General features: G+C 45.8%; 1 protein-coding gene and 1 long non-coding RNA gene across 6 annotated transcripts in view; both read right to left on the bottom strand.

The window, feature by feature from the left end:
* The window catches only part of LOC105284227, a 197,570-nt gene that overhangs the window by 124,705 nt on the left and 49,088 nt on the right, over window positions 1–23,777 (bottom strand). The gene's annotated exons all lie outside the window — the stretch shown is intronic.
* LOC105284226 lies at window positions 724–23,177 on the bottom strand. 3 transcript variants are annotated; one of them, XR_003407340.1, is made up of 3 exons: window positions 1,178–23,177; window positions 920–1,008; window positions 724–788 (listed from the first exon to the last, which is right to left on the bottom strand). It is a non-coding gene; the product is annotated as an uncharacterized LOC105284226 (long non-coding RNA). The 3 variants fall into 3 exon arrangements; XR_003407338.1 differs by having other exon boundaries at window positions 725–777; window positions 846–1,008; XR_003407339.1 differs by having other exon boundaries at window positions 725–777.

Here is a 23,777-nt window from a genome sequence, read left to right as displayed (position 1 = left end):
ACAGGGAGCAACAAATCGAATCCACCGTCACGAAACAGAACCAGTTTTGGTAAACAATTTTTTCCAATCGCTGCGTCGGCAGCTCGGAGAGGAATCATTCGTAAACGCGCGAGTGATTCTTCATAATCGCTGCGCTGAATTGAAATGCACGATGTCAAAATAATGAAGTGTATACACGGTCGGGCACTCTCGAGGCGATTCGCGTGCGGGATTTGCATGCAAGGAAGACGAATGAGCGTGCGGACGCGACGGTGGTTGCGTATTAATCCCCTAACGCACTGCTCCGTTCTCAATCCGCTTGAAAAGTATCGCACATAATTCAGACGAAGCGTTCAGAATATCCCTCACGTAGCAAAATAGAAAAGTATAAAAGAGCGCATTAAAGAGAAAAATAGAAAAGATGAAAATGGCGCAAAAAATAACCATTAATATAAAATAAATGAAATGTATATATAAAATGTTACGTTCCGACTGTCCGTATGCTTAGATACGAGGATACTTCCCGAGGATCGCGAAGCTAATTGTTTTCGGAGGCGAGGGAAAGTGTTGACGCAATCCGTATAGTCGAAGGTAGGCGTGAAGAAAAGTGGCTAGTTGATTTGATTGCACACTTTACTAAAATTAAGAAAAGAAACAAGTAATTCCGTAGTAAATTAATCGAGGCAGCAGGCTTGACAAATATCATGCGATGTGTCGTGTACGGGCGAGATTTTCGTGCTCCGGCCCTTGAATGACGCTGAGGGAGGTCGCTCTTCGAAGATCTTGTTCGTTCAACGCCTGTAAAGAAACTGTTGGGATAATTCCTGAAAGAAGTGGATAAGAGAACGCTCGAAGAACGTTACCACCTCAGTTATTAGAGGCACCGTAAAGCGGCTGACTAAGAAATCAGCGAGTGAGCTGCTCCAGAGAGCACACGTACATGTAATGGATGAAGCTGCAAGAGTCCACAAGAACTCTGTCACCCGAAGGCAACCTCTGTTAGTAACGAGTCGGCTTTGATTCTTTCACCTAAAATAGTGAGGTTAAAATAGTCGGCAAGGACTACAACACCCGAGATAAATCAGGCCAGATACAGAGACGTAACGACTCTCTCACCCGAAGGCTAGTGACTAGAGAACTCGACAAGCGCTTGTCCACCCGAAGGCCGTGAACTATAGTAAAGTCGTCGAAGACTTACACACCCGAAGGCTGTCTAGGTTATTCGAGTGTCCGCTCAGTGGCAGAAGCCCTTATCTCTCTTTCGTCACCGCTGGACGTTTCAGATGAACCCGTCTCTCGTTGGTCGTCCACTCGAACTCGCCTTGTCTCACAAAGAACCACACGAAGCTTTTTGCAAGCGATTTGCTACGCAGAGATCGCAGAGATCGCGAGGTAAGAAGAAGACTGCCGCGCCACCACCGCTCTCCGCTCGCTCTTGTATTACTCCGCCGACGGTCGCGCAGTACCGCTGCGGCCGGTCATTTCGAAAAGACCGCTAATCCGCAACAGAAAGAAATCCCGTTGACTCTTCTCGTGATCGAATTACTGTCGGGTCTGAAAGCTCAAACATATCCTCTCCGGTTGAGTTTAATTGATCGAGCAACTCTAAATATCCGTCGGAGCAGATTTCGCAATTGTAAAACGGCGCGTACCCAGCAAGGTCTCTATCGCAAATTACGCACGTAGGAACGTGCCGTCTCAACCCCACTATTAAATCCTGTTTTGATAGCAAAGTATAATTTTGTTTTTGTGAAGGAAAAATTCTATTAACGAAGCAAATGGTACAAAATAGAGAACCGTCTATAGGTCGGAGATACGCCGTATATCTCATGCACGCGACCACGCCGGATCGCCGTTGATACTCTAGTACCAAATCGGTACGCCGGGAAGGGTTCGATATTCCGCGACACATCACACGTTTGGTTTACGGTTTTATTCCGTTGTGATTAGAACTTGTTTGTATATTAAAACTCTTGGATGAGTGGTAACACTGGATACGAACTCGGAATCTCGATTTCTTTACGGTTCAACCCGAACAACTCTCGTAATTTATAAACAACTCGACGAGGATCACCCTTACGGATGTTGCGGTAATCAGGATAATTGTGGTTCAAAGTGAGTTCGCGGGTTACGTACGGAATTTGCTTTGACAATGCTCGGTCGGCTTCTAGATTCGTTAATTTTTGGATGAGAGGAAACGGGTCCTGATTATTTGAGTAAGCAAGTCGGAGATGATAACGGAGCTTCTTTTCTTGGAATCTGCGCCCCTTTTTAGTAGGCATGGAAATGAATTGAATTATATTTATCCACGGATTCCTGTAGGATTATGGTCGCAAATTAGGGCCACACTCTTCGGCAGCGCTAACCTGAACAATTAGGGCCACACTCTTCGGCAGCGCCAGTTGCAAATCCTCCAGGAAATCAGAATGAATTTGAACGAAAACAAGAAATATAGAGAAGAAGCTTCATTAATTTTCAGTAACTGTTCCTTTAAAGTAAAGTTATTTATTGATACTATATGAGTGTGATGATCGGGTTCGGAAACGCAGTGTCGCAAATAAATCTACCTTGTCGTGGCTCTGGAGTGAGAGCAGTCGCCACAGTCTCGCTAACACTAGATACTCGGAATTTATTCTTAAACGTAGAGATCAGACTCGACACCCAAGACTACGAAAACGCTTAACGAAAATGATTACTTATTGCTGCACTTATTACTGAGTTCCCTGGCCTTCTGCAGGCCCTTTTATATTGTGGACGAAGAGGCGGGTGGTTGAAAATATCGATGGTGGGACTGATTTTCCACCAATAATGTTTAGGAAAATCAGGCCCGCGTCTTCGTCTCGACGGTTATCTCGGTTCTGTGGAGGGAGGCCCTTCGCGTAAACATCCCTGTACAGAACCTTAATACCTAAGTTGATTAATTACGTAGTTCGCCTTATGATTATAATATTTTCCTCTCGGTATTAATTTCCTGATTGCAAAATGGATCTTCTGGGATTTTGAATGGTTGTTGTATCTGTTTTTAATCCAAAGATATGTATATTAAAAGAAATAATACTTATTTTGAAGACTGTAATCATATTAAATTCCGTCTATATGATCATTTGCATTCAGGAAAATAATAATATAAAGTTTCCTAAATTATAAAATCGCTATATATATATATATATATATATTTTAAGGTTTTAGAACGTGCTAGAAGGTTCTAGAAAGATGCTGATATGCGCGGATGTTTACACTATTTAATTGCCGGGCTCGCGATAACGCTCGCTACGGCTAGCAGGCTTGCCTGCCGGAGCCTTCGAAGATCGTTCGAGAACCTTCCATCCGATGAAGGGTTACTGACGTAACAAAAATAAACGAATAAACCGCGCAATAATTACTTCGCAAACTTGGGCGAAATAATTATTTCACGAAACTTTGTTCTTAATTACGTTTATTAATTCCGTGAAGCGGTTCCACTTTCCGCTCTTCACGTTAATAAAATCACATCACCGCTTGACTGTCATTATCACGCGCCGAGGAAAATCGTGCAAAACCGCGAATCACTCAATTATATTTCACTACTTGTGTTCTCCAGAAAGGAAAGGCGGGCCCTCCTTAAGTCCTGCATAGAGAGTCTTCCAAGGGCCAAAGACGTTTGTCTTACGGCGTGACCTTCGACAGGGCGTTTCCCCGATGCTTTCAACCACCCTCGACAAAGGGAGGATAACGCTCGCTCGTTGAGAGAGCCATTTGGATTTCAGGCGAATGGGGGAGTCAGGGTCGGTTGAAGACCCCTTGGACGCTACAAAGGGATCTTAACAAACAGCCATACCGTTTTCGCGTAACCACCGTGTTCCGTTCTATATATCCTTCTCGACCCTCCTCGCGAATCAGCGCGGTGCGGGGGTCGAAAACCCAAGTCTCCTACTCGCTTCGAGGCAATCCAGCGGCCGAGTTGTTAATGGCCGCCTAATTTATCCGTCGCTTTTTCCACCTTCATTAATTCTCACCCCTGACGAGTGTTAATTATGATCACGTTTTGTTTTTATTTTTCTTACACATTCTTACACGAACGCATAATTTCGCAATTAATCAACTACTTTTTAGGATCCCAATGATGACAGTTCGAGAAAAAATATCCTGGCTGTGCAGAATGGCACGATGTAAAGAGCGATGTAAAATTACAGCACACGGAGTGTCTACCTTCGGTTACAGCACTCTACCGTGAGGGTGAGACGTGGGTTTGGGTTAGGGGATGAACGCAGGTTTCGCGGGGGAAGTTTACAAGCAGAAGGAGCTTCGGGGATGAGAACGAGCTCCATCCAACCTCGCGAACGTTACATACGATATATACGCGATACACGGCCGTTCCTTGGGGAAGTTCCTCAGGCCGATAAAAATAAAACTTTGACATATACCGGTTCTTATGCAGATATTACGTGGCGTGACATAAAACTTTGAAGTTAACGCGAAATGTATGTTAATTATTCAACGCGAAATCTCAGACTCTCCTCTTTATAGCGCCATAAAAAGAATACTACATAATAAGCAGGAAGGAATGTGATTTATCGCTATCAGTCCACCAATTTTTTCGTAAGCGACCCCGAAATCTGACCTCCCGTTATGTGACCTTCCATGGTGGGCGCCCTTATCGATCATCGACGCGAACCTGAGGCCTGTTGCAATTGACCACGAGAATAGTCTCTCGAGCTTGTCTCTGTTTCTCTCTCTCCCACTTTTCCACCCTTCGATAAACGGCTATCTCGCTTTCATGATACATAAAGCAAACGTGACGCGCAATGAAAGCATGCGCTTGTGGCTCCCGATTCGCGCTCGTGCCGTGAATATCGCTCGATGCCAGCTTTCACGGACAAAAAGCGTCACGAAGAGATCTCGTAACGTCGTCCGGGTATTATCGCGCGTTCGTTCACCGCAGAATATTTCTGATAACGCCATTCCATACGCGTGTGACGTATCCCGAACGGTATCAGCTTGGCACGCCGCGCGACTGCACTTGTCGACTTTATCGCAGTTATCCCCACGTCGAGGAAAAGGATAGACGGCCGCGAGAAATCTGATTCCTTGAGATGAGCTTCGGTGAGATCGACGAGCGCACACACACATTCGTACGATCATAGATATAATTACCAGGAGCTTGGAGAACGGATACGGAGAAAGGTACGAACAGCTGCACGACTTTACGGATAAGCAGCTCCTTTATTCGACGGCCACGCGCAAGTTCTCTGCCGCTTTCTCCCTCGCGCCCTCCCTCTCTCGTTTATCGACGAGCACGATCCTTATCTCGGACTTTATGATCCTTTTAGGACGCGTCTGCGTTCAGCCGCGGAATTTATTCGCCGCTCTTCCAGGACCGGGCGAGTGCTGCCCAATGGAGTCTCTCTTAGAGGATAATCCACCCTCCGCCCGAGAAACATTTTATGACTCGGAAAGGCTCGGATAAGATCGCGACCGAGCAACGAATATCGGCGATAGCTCTCCTCCTGGCAAGTCGACGTCCAAGTTGGCGGCAGCTTAAGTTCGATCGACGTAAACGCTCGTGATCGTCTTAAGAAAGAGAGGAAAAGCGATTTATAATCGCGGTTGAAAGCGAAATGTCTCCAATGGTTGCGCGTCAAGTGACGAATCAACGAATGCACTTTTGCATATCGGCACCGTCATCAAACGGTAATTATCCTGAAGAGGATCGACGAGTAATTAATTGGTCTGTTCATTGGTTTTGCCGTTATCCTCGCTGGAACCTGCATCTCTCGCGTGCGTTGCTTAATTATCTTCGAGGAAAAAGTTGGTCGCCGGCGGCGGTGGCGGCGAGTTATATGTATTTAAGGAGAAGTTGAGTAAACTTGGTGAATAATTTCTCCGGGCACTTAGTCAGACACATTTAATCCACGCGAGAGCTTTGATTATGCACATTGCGAACTAGCTGTATAAGCAGCATGAAATATGCATTAAGCTTGAAAATCAGCGCGACACCAGGTGTATTGATAATACATCGTATATTACGTGCGCGGCGGATTAAAGCGTTTATTTACGGTGATAAATCAAGATAAATTCGCGCCCTATACGATCCCAATAATGTCCGATAAATAATTTCTTACTCGATAATAACGTGTTAAATAATTGCTAGCTGAACTTCAGGCGATCTGTAAGCTTGACGTCGAATCCGGATTTTAAATTACTTGTGATTAAAAATGCATTTAACCAGCGCGGAACACGCTTTTTCCCCTCATTCTCTCCAGAATTTCGTAGTAAATCGACGTGCCAAATGGAGAGCGCGGAATACGCGCGAAACAGCATTCGATAAAAATTATCATCGGCTTCCAGATAGACACGCGGTACGAAAACCCTGTAACAGTATTTCCAACCAAAAATCTACCGTGCAAAATGAATCGACATTGTTGTAGAAAATTTTGATGCTCAACGAACATCGAATTCCCGAATGGCTTTCAATTCCGTCGCAATATTCATTTTGCGCGTGTTCTATCACGTATTGTACGGTCGTGATATTCACCCATTAATTAATGAACTGATTACGAGGATTGTTTTAATTGTTCTTATTATAACCTAAATTAAATAACATCAAAGATCTGTATATTATTACACGCCAAAATTCTCTCCAAGATGATCAAATTTCATAATTTTGTCATGCTGAGAATCCAAAGGGGACATTAAAGATACGCGTCATTCGATACACGTTACGCGCGAGAGATTGACTATCAGTCTGACCAGTATCACGGTTGATCCACTTGCTCTGACAAAACCTGGCGGGCGATACTCGTTAAGCTCGACCACCAGGCATAGCATAGCGGCGATTTGCTCTTCATACGGCATGAAGCGTACATCAACTTCAGCCGTCAAAACGGTGCGGGCCACCGCTCGTTGATTGGCTATTACGCGTCGGCATTGTTCGCGTATAGCGCATTGCAGTGTGTTTGCGAGAATTATCCCGGTCAAAATCGACAACACGGACATTCACGGCAGCTGCGGAATGTAACTCGGCGCGTGATGCATCACTACAAACTTCGGCGACGTCGCCAAGGTATCAGCCAGTTGCGATCTGGCAGCACGTTGGCTGCCGGGACAATATGGGTAGTTCTATTTATCGGACTGTTCTGCGCCGTTTCGCAAAAATTGCACGCGGAATTTGACGACATGACGCTTGCTGCTTCGAACGATGCATCGATGTCGATTTTGTCGAATATGCGAAAATATCGGGAAATCTTTTCGTCTTTTATTTGGATAGATGCTCGCAATTAGATCGGTTTTCCTTTATGGTTTTCGTAATATTAGATATTTCGAATTTTTCGTTCTGACGCGCGCGCGAAAGTAACGTGATGGATCCGACAGTGCGAGCGGATGCTGGATTGATAATCGAGCGGCCAAGTAGAAACGGACGTACATCAACAATTCGCCAATTACGAGAGACTCCCGCGGCGACGTATATTGTTATCCCGACGTCGGCTCTAGGCTATCCGGCATTCACGAGCGATGCCGGCGAGCCATCGTAATCCGAACGCACTTTGATGATATCGTTCCGGCTCTCTATTCCGCTGATTAATCCGATTGCTTCGCCACAAGAGTAGTGCGGGAGGAAAAAAAACCCTCGATACATATAGATACCGTCTCCCGGCCCTCTCGATATAACGTCGCTCCGGTTTGCGCGCTGATAAAAATCGACCAGCGCTGCGCTCTCTTTCGCATCGCGAAAAATGTGAGCGACGCGGGTCCCGACAAAACGCCCGATACGCATTGGACACGTCGGTCGTGCCGATCGTGTCCCGGTAACAGTTACCGCGGCGATGTTATGTCGCCGACGCTGGTAGCAGGAATCAGCCCGTTATTTTCCACATGTGCTCCGATTTCTCCCGGTATGCGAGTGTTGGCTCACGCTCCCGATAAAACCGGGCATTATTGGCGACAGCCGTGTAGCGCGACAGTACTTTTTTTCTTTCATCCCGCGCATTTCGCTTTTATCTCGTGCTTTTGCCGCCATACCGCCATGCCGGTTATGGGTCTCTCTGTACCCACTGCAGGTATCGCGACGATTACGGTGCGGTTGCACCAGTGACCCGCGTTAACCAGCGACAATCAGCGATTCGGTCGGTTTTCCTTTCTCATAGTTACAGCGACACAAGAAGGTATTGAAAATTTTTTTAACGTACGAAATTTCTCGACTGACAATGAGAGAACCGAGAATCTGCTCCAATAACTTGACGCGGACGATCTTACTTATCACACTATTATTTCCGAGACTTCTTCATTCGATTTTTTTATTTTCACAGTTTTCCTCTTAAAATCCATATTTTATAAAAGTCGATCACTTTTTTTTAAATACTTCATCCAATGGTCGCTCCAATACGAGGCACCGACTCGTCTGGAACGCTGGGATATCGCTCCCGATATATAATTTCATCGGCGGTTCCACCATATATCGAGCTTCTCACGCTTTCGGCCGGCTCGTCGATTGGCTGCGGCCGGATCGTGAGAATTTTATGAAAAGCCCGACCGCACACGCGGTCCGAATTCGAAAGGCGGCGGTGTCGGCGGCGGCCGCGTCGTTATTAGAAGGATTGGCTTCCGAGCCTTTGTTCGGAGATAAAAACGGGGGCATTAACGAGGGGGGAAGGGCGGTCCTTACGATTGCCCTTCGAAAGGACGTGGGAGGAGGTCATGGCAGGATCACCTCGTCACGGGCCCAGAGAGAAGTTCTCGGTGAGCACTCGGCTCACGTACTTGAGATCCAAGGTGCCAGGGGAGATTCCCGACCACAATTATTTTCGGCTTAGGCAAGGGGGGTAAGATTGCTCGAACCTGACGCCGCGCGATCGCGCCGCCAGACGAGGGTAGATTATTGCGAACGTAGGCGTCGCGAGGAGCGCGAAGAAAGGGTTGAACTCTGGCGAACTCATAACGAACAGACGAGCAGAAAAAAAGAAATGTTTAATCAGCCCCGTAGTCGCGTCGTGAGATCTTTATGGAATTGGTTCGCGAGAAACTAAAGTTACAGTATTCTTCATGGTAATTTTTCTCGCATGTAGAGTAACCGCTGCTGGTAATTGCCACTTACCTATTTATTACATTCATGTGCAGTTATATTATTATTACTCTCTAAAAAAGTTTACTGCCGATCTATCCATAAATATGATCACCATATCGACGTCGCCGCGTCAAAACGCGCATTTACGTAATTCGCGTCACGATTTTCGCATCGTTGCTCACGCCGGAAAGAAGGGAGGACAGGAAAAAAACAATAGCGACGAAATAGAGGGTTACATCCGGCGCGCGTTGCATCGATGCGTCAGTTTCGCATTGCTCTTTCTCTCTCTCTCTCCCTGTATCAGGGACTAAAAAATAATACTTTAGTGACGAACGATCCATGTCCGGTACGCGTTATAATTTCGCGTTTCGAGGATTCGCGCTCCTCTATTCTTCGATACATGACAACACATAAATTCGAGTACTCTATGCAAAAAGAGAGAGAGAGAGAGAGAGAGAGAGAGAAAGGGATAAAATATACGGTCCTTCTGTCGGGCGTATAAACCGACCGGACGCGCTAAAGCTGAAAATATTTTTTTCGAATTTATCCCAGTCGCGCGTATAAAACCTCAGCGTATGCATCGCGCTGACCACCCGCGAGAATCTCTGCCTTCCTTTTCTGGCGTGTTTCAATCGTTCGTGATAATTTATACATGTACGTTTCGTTACACGCGGTACTGAGGACATGTTTATTACGAGAACACTAATTTTCAGCGTGAAAGAAGAGAGCCGGCGGCGATACACTGACCGCTCGGAGGAATACACGGCAATTACGTTCGAAATGCGAATCGGAGATCGTTTCCATAAATTAAATGCAATTTCTACGTGCAATAGTTAATTCATGTTCTATTCTATTATTCTATTATCTAATCTACTATTAGGTTGTCTGTTGAAGATTTTAATCAAAAGAGCTTGTCTTTGAGCATTCGTGTGGTCTCCACGAATTTATGTTGATTTTCTCGTGCGTAACATTTATTTATATATGCTAAAATTATTATTGGAAACTAATCTTTGCCATACTTTTAATTTTTTGTTTGTCGTCATAACTTTACAATTGAATTGATGGAATTTAGTTTATGTTTTAAAGTTATTGTGTCGACGCATATTTCTACATTCGAATACCGAGAAATAGAAAATACGCGCGTTTCCAAACGATGCACCAAATTGCATCACCATAATCACCCGCAAGAGAGGAAAATGCACATGCCGCGTAAATCCTTTTTCCATTGTGCATGAGAAAAAAAAGAACAAATCGAGAGTGAACAAATACGTACCAACGAAACACCGAAAAGTTCGTAAACGTGCCGGCCAAATGGATACGTTGTTAATGACTTGGCGACAGAATCGCAATTACGTTCGTTGCGCGGATTATAGGTACGCTCATCGGGCGTTCGCTTTGCGCTCCACTGCCGCCGATGGATGTTACATACCACCTCCGCGAATTGTTCATAGCCGCGGACGCCGGTTTTAAATCGGATGACGCTGCATCGCTGCAGCGAAAGTTCCTCTCTTCTCTGTAATTGTAACGAAAGCCAGGCTGCTTAACGTTTCATGTAATACAAAACATGTATGAAATGTGACTGGATGGGATTCTCTTATGATAAATTACATGAATCTATTATGAATCAGACTGTTTCCGAGTCAAAAACAACACGCATGATTTTGACAATATGCATGTATTCTGAATTATTAATTAATTATTATTCGCTAATCAGTACATTATCGCTAATCATTATACGCTAAGCAGTAAATTATCAACGTTAACCTGACGCAACCCCCGAGGCTGCCCTGAATTCTCTCTCTCTTTCTCCCTCTCTCACCGTACTGTCTTTGTCGATCTGTCAAATAATCTTTCGTTCGCGGAGTAATAAACGCCAAAAAGGAGCATATCTCTCGCAGCCGTATTCGATGGCTAGGGCATAAATCACCGCGGCGTGCGACATAAGGCGACCGATCGCGAGGCAAATTGGAAGTCACGAAAAAGCAACAAAATGCATGCACGACAAAGCGGCCACAGCAACGACGGGGATTCGGGCCGGTATATCGTGCTGATAAATCAACGTTTCCGCATCGCGCTATTGACCGCTGCGGCGCGCCGACCAATGCGCACACGGTGGAAGGAAAAATAGAAATTTCTGTAAAGAGAAGAAAATATGACGCTCGTTCGTCGGATACCAATTCCAAAGATATCGCATCTAAACGCCGCAGCGAAAACCTCCGCTTCGCGACTGGCCGGCAGTCCGCTAATTGGCAGATATAACGTGCCATTTTTGTAACTGTCCTTTCAGTCACAGTTTTATTATTTTTGTCATCCACCACCTCGCATTTGCTTATAGTACTGTCACTTTGTGCGCGTCCCTTCTTCGTTCGCTTCGTTTAATTTCTCTCTCGTTTACTTCTGCTCGCCGTGAGTTTCGACTGGAGTTTCGTTTACGTGCGCGAGCGTTTCGAGTGGATCGATGGTTTCCGAGGCCCTCGTAAGGCAGGGACACGGAGGTTAAAAGGGAAACGACACGTTGCCGCGCCACGAGTCACGGGGATGGAGAAAAATACCGTAGGGATGGATCTCAAGGACCACTCGGCCTCTCTACGGTCCGCTCCTCTGTAACCAACGATCTCACCCAATCTGCTCGCCGCGTCCCTTTCTCGCGGCGCCCAATTTTCTTTCATCCCTGTTTCCAGCTCGCGTATCGCCGTATCACCCTGTACAGAGTGAATCTCCATCGCGGGCGAGGAGAATTTTGCAAACGAAACGAGTTCGTTATCCTACCCGCTTGGAAGCAACCGAGAGGATTAAGGAAAAACAGTCTCGGCGTCGTGGAGGAGGTAACTGACCGTTCCGACGAAGGGCAGAGAGAAGAGCGAAGGTCGAGGAAGGATAAATAGAAGTAAAGGAAGACAAAGAGAGGAACGGAATGACGAGAGGGAGGGGACCCCGCGGAGAGCACGAGTCGCCCATTTACACAGGATATTATTTTCCACGGGATGCACGAACGTGAACCGAATGAGAAAAGCCATGGGGTGCCGACGTGTCGGAGGACCGACGGTATAGCTGTCGCTCGCACCACGGGGTGCAAACACGCACGCGATGATGGGGAAGGACTAGAGGGAGGCAAGGATGTCGGTGAACCACACAATGGTGGTTTCAGCACCTTCGCACCCATTGATTGGGCCGGACGTCTCTCTTTCTCGTCGCATCGATGTGCTATTGTATCATTGTCGCTTAATTATTATCTCTCTCCCTCTCTTATGCTTCCCATTCTCGTCCTCTCTCGCATTTCTTCGGGTTGTTTGTGCATGCTCGGGAGCGAGAAACATTCTCACGAATTGTGAATCTCGCATCGAGAGAGAGGGCGATCGACAATCTCTATAATTCACGTTCTATTGTTCGAGTTCATACTTGTTCTCGAATCTTATAAACGAGGTTCGCCGAAAAGAATGACGAACCTTCTTCATTAAGAGCCAACCTAATTACGGGGCATGAAGCGCGAGAAAGGCTCTTCTTTCTTGTCGCGCGTCTTCCTCTCTGCAAAACCATCTCCCCTGTAACTGCAAGTCATCGTCCTCGTATTTAAACCCCTCTCGCAGAAATTGAGAATTATTCTCGGTATGTAGGAGTGAATAATGAATAATTTCGTAGAAGGCATTTCTTACCTCAATCCCGCGTTTAATTCGAGAAAGAGAGAGATAAAAAGAGGAAGAGAACAAACAAAAACCGGAAACGAGCTGCCACTCATTCGCGTTGCATAACGATTTATGCAACCATTACATGATGTAACGCGATTGGATTAACTCGAGTCGACCACGAGTGTTTTCGTTACGTAATAATAATTGGAGCCGGGCCGATCGATCGAACGGGAGTCCGTTGCATCCCTGGCGCACCCCGATATCTCCAAGGAGCCCGAAACATTTTTCTCTTAACCTCCGATTCTCCAATTTTCCTTCTGGCGGCGGCCGGGTGGTTCGATAAATGTTACGGCGACGGGGAGATCTCGCCGATTTATACGACGACGCTTCCTAGGAGCCATGCTAATGTCCTCGACGCTAGACGACTTCAGCGAGCGTTCTTCGGTCGCCACGTCTCCCACTTCTATCCCCGGTAAATAAGTAGCTCAAAAGCCTTCGATCGGCACGAAATTACCCTCCGCATTAGGTAGGACTGGGACAGGCGGTCGAACTTGGTGAATTCCCGGGGTGAGCGGGCGCGAAACGACGGACGTTCATTCCCTTTCATTCGGAGGGACGCGCGCGAGCGCGGTTGCAGCGTTGCGCGCCGTCGATTTTCGTAATACCCGTAAATCGTGCGTCCTTCCACCACGTGCGCGAATTTCACATACGTTCGTATATACACGTATATACGCGAGCGCAGTGCGACGATGCCGCTTTGCGAGCAGCTTGCTTTTCTATTTTCGGCTACGAAGAAAGAGCTCCGAGGCGAAATCAGGAGGAACCCGCGCCGGAATCCGTGATCTCCCCGAGACGCAAGTCTTGTGCTCAAGAGTGAAAATCTACCGAACGATACGATTTGATACGAATTTCCCGTACATTAAACGAAAACGTGCTCGTTATGGAGGAATTTTTTATTCTCTCATATTCATGTTATAAATATACTTTGATAATTGAGTCTTAAATTGAGGGTCCATTGCACTTAGAGACGTTTATGGAAGTTGCATCGTGTGCGAGCGGGAATATATTTCTGGAAGCTGGCTACCATCTCATCTTTTAAGCGAATCGGCTTTGTTAGCTGCTTTACCGCGCTGTCGATATTTCGTAAATTAACTGTCGAATTCAGCTTAGCTGAAGCTGAGCTGCTAAAGAGAAAGCTGAAGAGACATAATGGCATTGACGCATCTGGCACGGTTTATTGGCTACCGCAGGTATAGAACCGACATGAGGATTGAGAAACTTCCGCACGTATACGCGAGCCATCAAATAACATTTCGATAATGACTGAAGCGCATTTTAGAGTGAGTGGCGCGGTAAATAATTCTTTCGGATGTTCGTTGGTCGTTCGGGGCAGCATTTGAAATCGGAATAATAATCAAGATTAAAGATAGGTGGATTGGAAAGCTATTTTATTCAATACTGTAATTCAGAGGCATCCATTATCAACAATTCCATGGAAATAGCGAACAAATTGCAATTCCAGCATGCAACAAAGCTATTATGTATCTGATAAACCGCGTTCGCGTTTATTTTCGAGCTTTTAACGTGCGGCTAATTAAATAAATTTCTGAGGGTAACGAATTATGCGCCGAGTTATTTTATCCTGTTTGCTGTTCGCATCAGCGCGAAAACGAAGCTGTCCGTGTTACATCGCGCTTTAGTTTCAAGATTGATTCGTGGATGTTTGAGCTGCGTAAACAATTGCAATCAGCTCGAGGATGATACTGCGAGTTAAATACGATGCAAAATGTCATTGTTACTCGGCAAACCGCTTGCTATTCTTCTTGATGGCATATTTAATTTTGCAAGTCCTTTATGCTGCCATTGTAAACATTTCATTTTTTTCACAAGGTCCATGAGCATGATTTGCCGAACACGCTTCATGAACTTGAATACATTCGTTAACGCAATGATTTTTCACAAAAGGCAGAAAATATTCACAAACTCTATTATTTCGCATAGAAACCATGTTTCTCGTTGTCTCGAATTCACCATTCGGAGCTTTCTTCGTGATAGATCCATAATATTAACGCTGTTCTGTTACAGTCAGTCCTCAGGTAGTCGATCGTGCGGAAATTATCCTTCTCACGTAGGCAATTACCGTACATTACATTTGCCGGAAATTTATCTCCGCATAGAACATTATGGGCTCATCATGTCTGCGATAACGCAATGTTAACGTTAATGTTAACGTTAACATCTCGCCGGATGTATGCATATAACGCGCGGTTGCAAGATGTTTGTTCACGTATCCCACGATATTGCGAACGTGAATTTAATTAAACGCACGTTATTCCGCAGAATTGTGAAATAAATATCATAACAATTATTGTGTATGTGAGTGCAAATTAATTATCTAATGGATTGATTGTATTTTTATGTTATCTCAATCTGATCGGTGTAAGCGTACGCAACTAGTAGGTATACTAACGAGAAAATTCATTTGTCGTGTGTCAGGATTTGTTAACGCGAACGTCGACGTTACATTGCGATTCCCTTTTATCCGTGGCAAACGCTCTCGCCATTACAGCTCGTTCTCGCACGTCGGCGATACGGTAAAAAGGGCTTGCGCTTCCCTTCACGTGCACGCTCGAGAGATAGGCACTCCAAAAGAAATTAAAAGTTCCTCCTTTCATCCGCGTAGCCGGCTAATGTATTTACGATCCTCTCTCGCGTTGGAAAGTTATCCCTTTTCGCGTTAAAGTACTGCTTTCGATTATTCGCGCGCGCAGGCAGGACGGACTCGCGAGAAGTCGGTAATTAAATTGCTTGATTAACGCTGATAATTATTCCGCAAGTTCCATCGCCGGAAGCATGAGAGAAAAGACGAGAGCGAGAGAAACGGAAGCACTAAGAATTTCTGGAGAAGTCGACACGGTGGGTTGCTGCCGGGAAAATCTCAGAACAAATTTGTCCCCGGAAGAGGGACAATATTTACGCGGGTGTTAGGTAATTGGTACATTCCGGGGTTTTCGCACAGGCTTTTAGAGCTTTTAATCCTTTTGTGGACAGTTGGACTTTTTTGAACAGTCCAAATTTGTCGGTGCAACTTTGTAGCGAAATTGATGTTACGCACACAGAACGCGTCAGAAAGTCTAAACATGAAGAGAAAAAATTTTAAAGTTATTTTGTCTGAATTCAGACCAAATCAATAATCATTATCACATATTACAAAAATTATAATGTTGATGGATTATTAATAAAGAGATTTGCTACTTTCAGAAATTACAAAGATCCTTTCAAGCTATCCCTTTAAAAATATCTCGGAATCAAATATCCTTTAAAGATCCGGGGAAAAAAACTGCGATAGGCGCCGTTGGATACATAAGCCAGCTGATTCTAGCGAATCACAATCCCGGGCGTATCCGCATCGTTCCGCTCGCTTTTTTTCTCGCCCGCACCTTGCGAAAAAGCGGACGAAAGGTGGCTGGTTCCCCTCGTACGAAGGGATATTGCGAGGTCGCGCGGAGGCGCGAGGATCTTCGCACCGCCGTTAATCATTCGTGACACGTACGTGGCGGGATTTAGCAAATAAATGAAATTATTACACGACGGAGCCGGTGTTGCCGTAGTTGCCGGAGGCAGCTCCTGTCGAGGCGAGAGACGGAGGGAAAGGGAGGACGAGGCACCACCAGGATCTTCTCTGGGTTATATAGTGAAGCGTGATGAGCCACCATTCCCGCTCGGTGGACGTGCCGGGTCGGTAGCCACCATTTTCGAGATATATCGCGGCCGAAGGGCGCACGGAGAGTCCCGGTAGAAGAAATAATTTCGACGTACGGCACGATTAAGCCCTTCCGGGCAATCTATCGCGCTTCCGACCGTCGCACGCGTTCTTGCGTTAAGTAATTTACGGGCTTTGATACAACGAAGTCGTATCAGAGAAAGAGAAAAAGTTAAGAAATTGAATAATTAAAGAAAGTGAAATTACATTGCATTCGTGTGATCTACATTTGCAATGCAACAATGGCAATATAATTTTCATTTAAATTCAGGCAATATAGAAAGATTATTGGACAATATAATTGGAAGATTCTCAGATTCAAGCAGAAGATTCTACTTATTTTGTTAGACAAGCAAATTAGAGAAAAAATTATACGGTGCTCGAATTGTTTAAACGATGATTGCAGGAAAGAAAATTCATTTCGAAATACATGACAATTAATTTGCTTCTTTTTTTCGTCGACTCATTTTGTCTTGTTTCGAAGTCGCGTGCAAACTTTTTCCGTTTTCCGCACTTATTACTTTCTGCCGAGTAGGAAACGGGATTGTTCGTGCAATTTCCGTCATCAAGGGCGAGCGAGGTTGACGTGTTACAACGAATATTGTCGCTCCGCCGCGCGATTATACGCCGTTATAATTAATGAGTGATTACTGCAAAGCGGCTTATATTGATTTTCGGTCAATCATAATACACTTACCGCTGTATTTGACAAAATAATCAGTGGCATCGATAACGGCTTAATTAACGTCTCGCGCAATTATAAATACATGAACGGCGTGAAATGGCCGCGCGAAATTCTCGCGATTTGTTGCTCGACTAATGAGTGCACGTGTGGCCGATTATATTATTGTCACCGGGTTAATGCCCATAATTACAGCTACGTTGGAGCCGAATCCTCACTGCACATTTACCCCTTATGCGGTCGTGCAATTTTGAGTCTCATTTGCGTAGCGCGAAAATCAGGAACATCGAGCAACCGCTTTTAATGTTGAGAGAAATGGCTAGCGAAGAATATGAATCATAATGAATTATAATGCAATAAACCGGGTATTATAATAAGTCACGCGTGCGCATGCGCGACTACATTGCACGATCGGTATTCTCGGCTCGCACCCTCGGCTCTCGATGTCATTTCATAAATTTGTGATGCAAACAACGACACGTGGAATCGAAATTCGAGGAAAGAAATTTCACGCGCACTAGTCTAAGGGAATTCGTATATTATATGCAAATCCTATAGCAAAAGGAAATAGGCCTTAAACGAGGGTGGCAAGGTCGCCACGTACGGAGCGAATTTTTTTCCCGTTTCCCCTCACAATCCATGATAATTTACGATCACTAGAATTTCATTTCGAGTATAAAGTTTGCGCGTCAAATATTTTGTAGGGGCCGCATTTCTTATTCTAATTTTTCCGCAACGCGGAGCCGTTGGGAAGTCATCGCCACGGAGATATTTCATCTCAAAGCTGATTCCTGAATTTACACGTCTCCGATCGAGCTTTAATGCGAAAGATCCGCGAGTGAATAGGAGAATTTTTCGCTGCATGCCCATAAATATTTATCGTCCACAGTTTGAGGATATTAAACGCGTTTCGCGGTAAACAATTTGGCATGTCGCCTGTCGCCTGTCCGCGTAACAGCGCGGAAGAGAACGCGATTCCCAGCGCGAGACGCGCGGGACTTTATCGCCACGCTGCACGTTGTCGAGCCTGACTGATGAAGACGGAGAGACGCAATAAAAAAAGGCAATCCGCGGAATTCACGAGGAGGTGCGGTACGCGACTGCGGTTCGTCACGGTATTCCTCGAGTTGGTATTCCGAGCGAGCGCAGTCTCGCCCGGGAATAATAAAGATGATTGTATATTTCGATAAAGTCGACTTAATGTGACGATGACGAGTGTCGGCGGTCCCCGCGTCGTTCTTCTCTGCTCACCCGGCACGTCCCTTTCTACTTCCCTCGCGACTTGTCGCCTCCTCTTTTCCCGATCGTCTCCTCTCACTCTCCCCATCTTTCCCTCTTTCGTTTCTGCGTTTCTCCTCCGCGCGGCAAGAAAACGAGGTTGCTTCATCCCTCATAACAACGAGACCGAAATCGTACATAGAATTTATATGCCGCGCCGCCACGCGCTCGTCGAGATGCGCCCCGCTATTCTTCACGTCCAAATCCCCGGACTCTCGCGAGCGCGAGCGACGGCAGAAATATTTTATCTTTATTTAATCTCGCCCGAGCACCTCGTTGTGCGAGAAGTATACGTGGATGATTTTTATTAGCGTCGCGAACGCGATAAACGTGTACTTCAGCGCGCGCGCTGATTTCTATCCACAATGTTCTCCAAGTTGAAAGCGAGTGCCATAAAAATATATACATCTACTGATATATTCAAGAATAAAGCAATCACCACATGCAATCATTTTGAAAATAAACTTTGCATATGATTCGCACGAGCACGTAAATTTTTCAACAATGTAACGAAATAATACAGGTAAAAGAAAGAAGGACGCCGATTCCCCTCCGCTTCTTGCTAGGTTTATGTGAATTCATTATAGCTTTTTGTGCAGATCAAGATGCAGTCAGAATGCTGATGATAGTAATGCATAAAGAGATATGCTAAACGCGCGATGTTTGGAAACATATTTTTTGCCAGGAAACGGTTTGGTTTTTGACGCGCTGATGTCCCGTCGGGGCCATCGATCGCGCAGGATATTCGCTGTATTACTATCCTGAGGGATTCGCGTGACGCGCGCGCCGCAGAACGAAACCATTTTGCTAACCGTATCCTGCCTGCGCTGTTTTATGTGAATTCGTGCAAGTCCCAAGTGTGTGCGCCGCATCGTCCACCCGGCAGCCGGCGTTATATTAAACGAGAAGAAATAGATTAACAGAACAGAGGCATATTAATATGGATAATCGCGTGAATTTGCATGAACATTAATTCGCGCACCATTTAGCCCTGTCACCATAATGCAGCGCGACAGCGACACTCGCGCAGCCATGACAGCGCAAAATTATGTTAGCTTCACATCAGAAACACTGGCATTAATATCAATCCTGTCCAAGCGCTACTCAATTGCGCGATTTAAAAGTGGACATCATTACTTCATCATTACACACGTGCTGTTAGAAGTACACAAAACGATTATATAAAAAATTAATTAAAATGGAAAGATAGGTAAATATTAATAGCAACATATAGCACATACTCTCTTCCTCTTTCTCTTCCTACAGAATAAAAAAGACATGCAATAACTGCATTACATCCAATTCGATAAGTCTTTATCAAAATAGAAATTTTAAGGAATTGATATGTCTATAACAGTATAGAGATATACTTCTCGGGCGAATCTTCACTGATCCACCTTTATTATAATTTATCTGTGTGCGAACTGGCAATTTGCGGAGATGACCGACGAAATTAAATGACAGATCGGGTAATATATTCGTTCCACCTGCGGCGGTTTTCTCTTTTTTTCTCCTTTTATATTTTTTTACATCCGTTAAACCGCGACATAGGCAGTCGCGACGCATCCCAAGGGCTGGTCTATGCTAAACAGGATTAGAGAGTCACAATGGGACCCGGCGGGGTCAGGGCACCGTAATAAGATTCATTGTGTTCACGCTACGGCTCACGCTTGGACGCGGCTTGCATATCCCGCAAAAGGGTGAAAAAAAGAGAGCGGGACGCCGCGGAAAATCTCCCAGGCGGAAAGCTGTTCGCCGCGCGTCCGCGATGCAAACAGGCAGCGCGAGCCGTGTGCATACGTTGGATAAAAGCAGCCGTTTTGACAGAAAAAGAGGAAAAGAGGGAAAAAGCGAGCGGAACAGAGAAAGAAAGAAAGAGAGGAGCACAGAGTATTAAAGTTCTCGTTCGGGGGTGCACGAAAATCTGCATCATCCGTGCGACATCCATCGACCGGTCAAGAAATAATTCCCAGCTCGGATTTACGAGGGAGTTCTTCCTTCGGGGTCAGAGGTCAATCGCGCGCCTATAATGCGATTCCGCCTGGTCCATCGGATTTATTAAATTCGTACTGTGCAGCGGGCGATTATGCACAGCGAAGGGAGACGCCGGAGCAGAGGCCGGCTTTCAGCGCTAATGGCATCGTGGTGTCCGTCAAAAAGCAGATAAACCTTATCGCGGGCGTCGTTAAAAGCGAGTTATCGGTCGGGACGAATAGATGCGGGGCGTCCCTGAATTGGGAACGAAAATTCGAGGAATTCCTCGAGCGCTTTGAAGGACTTTTTCCTCTTTCTCAGTTTTTCGTGAACGCAACATTTTCATTCTCCGGCGGCGAATATCTCGTTGAAGCACGAGAGACGTTTTGAACAATTTCCACCGGGAGTTGTCTCTCGGAATTATTTACGAGGACGGAGACCAAAATCGAGAAGCGATTGCAGGTTGACGCAAAAAATCGACGCGACGGGGTTAATTATCTGCAAGGGACGACCGTTGCACAAATAGGTGGATGCACGCTTTTCCGCGCATTACGGGGGTTGTCGGCTGCACGCGCTGCAGCGCGCCGCTAAAGAACGCACCACCACCGCCTCCATTGCCAGCATGACGACAGCTTGCACCGACCGGAGATTTTCTCGGTGTCAGTAAGCCCGGGTAACGGCTGGTTTCCGGCAGAGTCGGAAATGGAGCGTGGTCGCCTTTCTCGAGGGAAGCTCGCGCGGGCAGATCGGAAACGGGCGTCAACAGCGTCCCGACGTCCACGAAAGCTTCTCGTTACCAGTTCGTACTACCGGACTTCGTAATGTCGTTGAGCGTTTAGGGAAACTCACAAGATGCCTCGATCAATCGCGATTGTCTGGCGTGGAAGTGTTAAACGCATGCACAATACGGCACACGCATGTAACCGTAAAATCCTCCGTCGCGAATCCCAGATTTGAAGTACAAGTTTAAATTCGGTAATCTTCGAGTCTTCCGCGATCTCTTGATACAAGAGCGAATATTCGGAAATATCGAGGAGTAGGCAAACTTCATTCGAATAGAATTCAGCACCATCTCGGTTGTTTGCCGTCGTCTCGAAAGTACGAAACTTTCTTGCAACAGACTGTATCATCCGACAATTCGCACCGTTTCATCCCGACTGGAGAAATTTCTGGTTTTCGCATCGCGAAAAAGTAGTTGACTCATAGTGTACTTTGCGCTAATTATATCCACCGATTATCGACCGTATCTCCATAGCGCGGGATAATCCAGGTGGGAACAAAAGCATCGCCATCCGGAAAAAAGAAGGCGACTGACTGCAAGCCGGATAGTCGATAAATTAGCACGAACCAACAACCGAATCTAGCCGAAGCAGCAAGAACAGCACGGACATAACAGCGGTAACCACGACGACAACAACAGACAACAACAGCCCGCTTGAATGGTCGGCCGGCGCGAAATTATGCGGTTTTAATCGCATGTTGGTCCAACTAAGCCGTTCGATATGTTATTGGCCACGATATATTAATGGACAGCGCTCGCGCGCCACGGCGAATCCTAAATACGCAGACAGGAAGTCCGCCGCTTTAATTGCGGGCAACGGCGACTCCGGTGTGACCGACCTAACGAGCATAATTAATCGATAATCCAGTCGGGGCTCGGTCGGATTCGCCGACCGGCGCCGGTGGCTCTACGAAACGCATAATCCGATATTAATTTACATGCCCGGCTCATTAACGGCACTTGAGAAAATATCTACCATTTCGTAACGGTATCTGGGACCCCGATAATTAAACCGGATCGACGTTCTAATTACGTCGGGAGGGACGTCAGGTAAAAATTGCATGTTTATCGCACGTCGGCCCTCCCCATCACAGCGTTACTACCGCAAAATAATTATAATAAATTGATAATCGCGCGCATCTCCCGCCGCGAAATGAAACAGGGTCGAGTAGATTGATGCTTCATTCAGATACGTCGGGATTAATTCCTTTTCCCTTTTTAATTACTAGCGAATGGATAAAAGCACCGCGATGATAATTAATTCTGCTGCACTGCAACGAAATATTTACGCGCACATGACCAAATCCAAAGTTTCCTTTGATGAGTCCCTTATTTCGCTATTAAACGAGAAATTTTCTAATGTTATACGCAACCTGTGTTTGCATTTATTCTTCGTATTTTTACCTGTTACGCATATACATATACATATTGTATAGAGCAACGAAAATGAAATATATTAACGTTGATAATACACAGAGATGATTCACGATTCATTAAGTCAAACCGATGTTCCATTCCATTAAAACTTCCGGTGGAAGCAGGGGCAAACTGCTCTCGCAGAAAAAGCTCGGGAAACTACTTATTTCTGCGGCAGAACTCGCGCGTAGAATGATCCCGGCGAGCAATCGTCAAAACCTCCCTTCCTTTCGCTTGACTCCGTGCATGGCTTCTCGAGGGTCCAAGGATTTCCGAAAGTATGGAGAAAGAGACTCCTCTTACGGGCTCATGCAGATTTCATGGGTGTTCGGGGCTTCGCCCGGAAACTCCAGACGGTTATAGGCAATTTTATAGACGCTTCATGGCGTCTCCAACGAGGTGCCATATAAAATTCGTGCGCGCATAAAGTCGCTCGATATTTCGTGCGCGTACGTCTGCGTAAAATCGCGAGAGATACCTCACGACCGCCTAATCGCGGAGAGCGCTTGCGAATATTTTCGCTCCGATAAAACGTGAATCGCAGTTCATGCGAAAATTCTACGTTTAAAAAAAGAAATATCCTTGTCGATTCGTATAGTTGATGTAATAAAAATTTGAACACTTATAAAGATTTGAAATAAAAAATTCGATAATTGTTAGTAACAGTTAAAAAATTGATAAAAGTTTGTAACATTTACGCACACACAAACACATGCGACATTCTTGCCGCGCTAGAAAAGTTGAAAAAGCATTTAATGGTTACCTGCTATCAATGCTCGACGAGGAGTGTTTACCGAACAATATCACTCGAGTCGAGGAACAGAGAAAGCGAGAGATGGAGGGCCAGTGCGCTTTCCCTCCTCTCAAAACTTGCTCTCTCTCGAAAAAAAATATCGAGATACACGCGGCGAGCAGCGTGCCGGAAAACAAGCGGAACAAAGCTTAGCACGCCCGACAAAAAAGCTCACGCCCGAAAAATTCACTCACCAGCGCGCGACAAAAGACGAGCGCGAAATAAAACAGCGATGCGTTGTGCACCCTCTGCATCCCTCGCCCGTTCGTTTTCCCTGTTCGTCCGCCCTCTCTTCCACTCTCAGAAAACAAAAAACGCATGAAAAACCTGAAAAAATGAACCGACGTTCACCGAAGCGAGAGCTCGCTTGATCGGGTGGTGAGAAAGGGCGAGAAAACGAAAGGGCGGCCGAAAGCGGGAGAATCAAAGGGGAAAGAATCGCGCG

This window comes from Ooceraea biroi, chromosome 12 (assembly GCF_003672135.1).
Source record: "Ooceraea biroi isolate clonal line C1 chromosome 12, Obir_v5.4, whole genome shotgun sequence".
NCBI lineage: Eukaryota > Metazoa > Arthropoda > Insecta > Hymenoptera > Formicidae > Ooceraea > Ooceraea biroi.
This window is presented reverse-complemented; position numbering and strand designations above follow the sequence as displayed.